Source organism: Panthera onca, chromosome B2, assembly GCF_046562875.1.
Source record: "Panthera onca isolate mPanOnc1 chromosome B2, mPanOnc1 haplotype 2, whole genome shotgun sequence".
Lineage (NCBI taxonomy): Eukaryota > Metazoa > Chordata > Mammalia > Carnivora > Felidae > Panthera > Panthera onca.
In genome coordinates, this window is record NC_138343.1 from 101,990,273 (window position 1) to 101,995,205 (window position 4,933).

A 4,933-nucleotide genomic window follows, 5' to 3' on the forward strand; every position below is an offset into this window, starting at 1 on the left:
AATGCTAAATTCCAAATGGCTCAAGACTTCCCATCTTAAGGACACCTTCGGTCAATCTCAGATAGAAACTTCTACCACTGAGTTTACAGAGTTGTCAAAACCAAGAGGAGACTGGAGCCTCCATTCTCACTTGGAGCACCATGTAGAACATCATGGCAAATCTCTTATGTGGCATCATGTTTCCTGCATCAATACTGTAAATTAGAAAAGTGAGCAGCTAGCATCCAAGGGCCTAGATGATAGTCTTCATATAATGAAAACTGATTGGGACTACAATTTTTTTTTTTTAAATAAGAGAGTTGACTTTTTTTTTTTTTTTAATACTTTCCTATTTTTTAGCTTTCTGTTGATGGGAGAATAGCTCTTTTTGTTGGTTGGTTGGTTGGTTGGTTGGTTGGTTTTGGTATTTTTGTTAGGAGGATGCCCTGTATCTGAAGGAAAGCACCTTCGTTCTCGTGGTCAGGGCCGAGGAAGATGGCACCCACCAAAAGTGATCATGGAATAATTCCACAAAAATTCAACCTTGAGGAGTCAATAGGCCACTCCCCCCAAATTCAGAATTGGCCTTCTTTGAATAATCACAGATGTTCAGAGAACATATACCGTTTTAAAAGTACCCTTCAGGGGCGCCTGGGTGGCTCAGTCGGTTAAGCGGCCGACTTCGGCTCAGGTCATGATCTCGCGGTACGTGAGTTCGAGCCCCGCATCGGGCTCTGTGCTGACAGCTCAGAGCCTGGAGCCTGTTTCAGATTCTGTGTCTCCCTCTCTCTGACCCTCCCCCGTTCATGCTCTGTCTCTCTCTGTCTCAAAAATAAATAAATGTTAAAAAAAATTTTAAAAAAAATAAAAATAAAAAATAAAAAAAATAAAAGTACCCTTCAATGAAAAGGTAATTTGTGATTACCTTTAGTGTTCTCTGACAGTATTTAGCAACCTATTTGATGTTTACCTATTTGTTAATCCTTTACTTATTCAGCCTTCAGACATAATATTCAGAAATTCTCACGGTGGAAAAGAAGACACTTTATTCCATAAACATTTGTGCAAAACAAGAAGTTCAGTACTGTGTTACAATACTTTCAGCCATCCAACCACTTTCCCCATCCCACACCCCCGCTGCTGTTTTCCGTCCTGAAGGTTACCTTACAGCAACGCAGTCTCTCAAGGTGTGGGAGAAGCTGGACCGTTTTCAGCTACAATCTTAGCCTCTTTGAAGGTAACTCCAAAGTGAAGGTATTGAAAGTACAGGGAGTTCTTGGAATCCTTTCTAAAGTGTCCTTTGTTTCGTCAATATTTACAAATCTTTGTTTTGCCTAGGTAAACAGAACAATAAAGAGACAACGAAATAATGCGATTAGTGAACTGGGTGTGGGGTAGGAGATTTAGCAACAGCCTTTGTCACACAAACTAGATACTAACTTAATTTGTCATTTAACCTCCAGCGCTTTATAGAATGCAGCGTATCTTTTCTTGTAACGATGTTGAACCCGAGGACTTTTGAATTGTTAGCAAATTCCACATGACAGGTAGAGGTTCTACTTATGTTTTTCAATTTTCATCTCTTGCTTTTCAAACTCATTGTTGATGGAGTACTACAGCAGGGTCACGTCAACAATGTGTATTTTTCTACTATCATTTATAAACTGGATTCTCTCAAGAAGTGTACACCGTGCGAGATATTTAAGACAAAAGATGAAGGCTGGAAAGAAAAAAAAAAAAAAGGACTACAATTGACTTAGTTCCACGCGCTGTGAGAAATATCAGCTCTCTCTTCCTGCTACTAAGAAAATAGCAAGTCATGGAGGAAGGCTGGGTAGATGAATCAGCAATGACATTTTGGCTCCAGCTCTTAAAAAGTTGTGTGACCATAAACAAGTCACTTAACCTCTCTGTACTAGTTTTCCATTGCTGCTATATAACAAGTTAACACAGACTTAGGAACTGAAACAGTACAGATCATATCTATTACCTTGCAGCTCTGGTTTCTGGCGAGACCCAGGCTAAAATTAAATTGGTGACAAGGCTGTGTTCATACTGGAAGCTCTAGAGAAGACTCTGTTTCCTTCTCTTTCCCAGCTCCTGGGATCGCCTGCATGTTTTCCTTGTAGTCTCTTCTTTGACTCTGAAGCCGGTGACTTTCCTCTTTGTCAAATTTCTCTGTAGCCCAGCCAGGAAAGGTTTTGCATCTAAGGAGTCATGTAATTAGAATGGACCCACCCAGATAACCCCCAAACAATCTCCCCCTCTCAAGGTCTAAATCGTACTTACGGCTGCAAAGTCCCTTTGGCCATATAAGGTAAAACATATTTCCAGGTTCTGGAGATTAGTGTGGACATCTTTGGGAGCCATTATCTGGCCTAACCCTCTACCTTAGCTTCAGTTTCCTATCTGTAAAACTTGTAGGTCGTTGTAAGTCTAGTACAAGCCACACTGATAGGGCCTAAAACCCTGTCTAGAAGGAGGCCTTGATAAGAAGTGGTTAAGATAATGAGGAGGAGGAGATGAAACAAACAATAAGGATAGACTATTGTCAAATGGGAAAGAAAAACCTAAAATTATAGGAGTGAAAACGTATGGAAAGGAGAGCAATCCGCAGGCTACTCAGAAAACGGGAAAGTATTGTGAAAACTGAAATTAGAATTTAAGATGCTTTCACTTGATAAGAAACAGTGAAAGATCTTAGTCCCTTTGTTTTTCCCTCTGAAACTACAGCCAAAAAAAAAAAAAAAAAAAAAAAAAAAAGAAAAGAAAAAGAAAAAGAAAGAAAAGAAAAAGAAAGAAAAAAGAAAAGAAAAAGTTAAGACAAATTCAAAGATTATGCTATGGGAAATGTTTATGGTTTCAAAACAAAAAACTTTCTTTGGGATCTAGTCAAGGAAGAGACAATCTTCCCAGGCATTTGTGATAGGCAGGCAAAAAAGAGAGAAGAAGAGAAATAATTTTGGTATCATAAAAATGCCCATGTTTCAATCCATAGCTGAAAACTTATACACAGTAGATTATTCCAAGAAAGAAATGACTTTTCAAATGAAAGTGACTTGGAAAAGATCAGAGAAGGTAAAGGAGGGCAGGGGAAAAAAGAAACAGACAACTTTTAACTAATCTTCAAAGAAAATAAAATCTTGCCTTTCTTCTGATAATATAACTTGTATTAAAGTGTATTTGACCCGCAGATCTTGATGATTTTCAACCTCATTTACTCCCTTTTTCTCTCCACCAATACGTCTTATTTGAATCTAAGTTCAATACCAAAGCTTTTCGAGGAATTTTTAAAAGCTAAACCACTCACATAATTTAAACTGCTCACCACAATTTATGTATTTAAGGTGTTACAGGAACAGCTTTCCTATTTCCTGAAAGCTAAAGTCCCTAAAGAGGTATGTAAGTAGATCCTTATCACTCCCGGGCATTACCATCAACATGAGAAGGAAGTTGCACAGGACAGGGATTCAAGAACAGACTTGACATTTACCTAACAATCAAGTCAGTTCTAAAACATTCTCCTATACATTATCAAATATAAAACAAATGTTGAGATAGCATCTAAACAAAGTTTAAAATAGATAAATGTAAACAATGGCAGGGCACCTGGCCGCTCAGTCAGTTAAGCCTCCCACTTCGGCTCAGGTCACCATCTCACGGTTCATGAGTTCAAGTCCCACATGGGGCTCTGTGCTGACAGCTCAGAGCCCGGCGACTTCTTTGGATTCTGTGTCTCCCTGTCTCTCTGCCCCTCCCCCACTCACACTCTCTCTCTGTTCTCAAAAATAAATAAAAATGTTTAAAAAAATTTTTAATGTAAACAATGGCAAATGATGACAAAGCATTGTATTATAATAGATTGAGTCACATTAGTTTATCTTTATGAACTTACTATAACGAAGTTCTATAAAAATGTGTTCTCGAAGCTGGTTGGACCATAAAAGTTTCAGTCAGACTAATTACTGTGACTGTCACATGGGTCAAATCAACTAATCTGACTGCTTTAAAACCATAGCATTTGTTTTGCTTCATTTCTACCAAATTCAGTGAAATTTAAATTTAGGTAGGTGTGTGGAAAAAGTTGAACCGTAATTTGTATGTTTCAACATCAAGTTCATGTATTCAAAACATAGCAGACTTCCTCAATACAGAAGGCAAGAGTAGGGTAAGGTCTATGATTAGGAGGTGCCTGCCTCAAGTGGTCACCTGATGACTCAAACATCCACCTGCCACATGTGAAGAGTGGGACGTGATTCCCTGAAAACTGCTAAGAAAAGCACATTCAACGCCAGGGAATAATTTATTTGTGAATTCCGGACACACAACAATCAAACGAGTATCCAAACTTGGAGAATAACAGCAAAGTCCCTTCAAGAGCACACTTGAAAATGAGTTCAAGCGAATCTCCTGCTGTTATTTTAACCAAAATCATGTCGCCAAAATGGAGTTGCTTTATGACTAAACAAAGCATGCTCTTTGGGAAGACTGAAAGTTTACTTGGCACTTCAGAAAAAACTCCAATGATTGAAAATGATCATAAAAGGGAAACGGGCCTTATTAAAAAATTTAACGGGGCGCCTGGGTGGCGCAGTCGGTTAAGCGTCCGACTTCAGCCAGGTCACGATCTCGCGGTCCGTGAGTTCGAGCCCTGCGTCAGGCTCTGGGCTGATGGCTCGGAGCCTGGAGCCTGTTTCCGATTCTGTGTCTCCCTCTCTCTCTGCCCCTCCCCCGTTCATGCTCTGTCTCTCTCTGTCCCAAAAATAAATAAATAAATAAACGTTGAAAAAAAAATTTAAAAAAAAAAATTTAACAAACTCACAGTAGTTAAGCAACCATCTCTGAGTGGAGGATTTACAATTTTAGGAAATTTTCCACGTCCCTTAACAGACCCAGTGGAGCCCATTTGAACCTATTACAATATCAATTCATATTTTAAACAATATGGATTCCA

At 39.0% G+C, this 4,933-nt stretch overlaps 1 long non-coding RNA gene across 1 annotated transcript; it reads right to left on the reverse strand.

The window, feature by feature from the left end:
* Window positions 1-928: 928 nt before the first annotated feature.
* On the reverse strand, window positions 929-2,181 carry LOC132667527 (uncharacterized). The gene is made up of 3 exons (XR_013555730.2): window positions 1,970-2,181; window positions 1,420-1,699; window positions 929-1,313 (listed from the first exon to the last, which is right to left on the reverse strand). It is a non-coding gene; the product is annotated as an uncharacterized LOC132667527 (long non-coding RNA).
* Window positions 2,182-4,933: the final 2,752 nt, after the last annotated feature.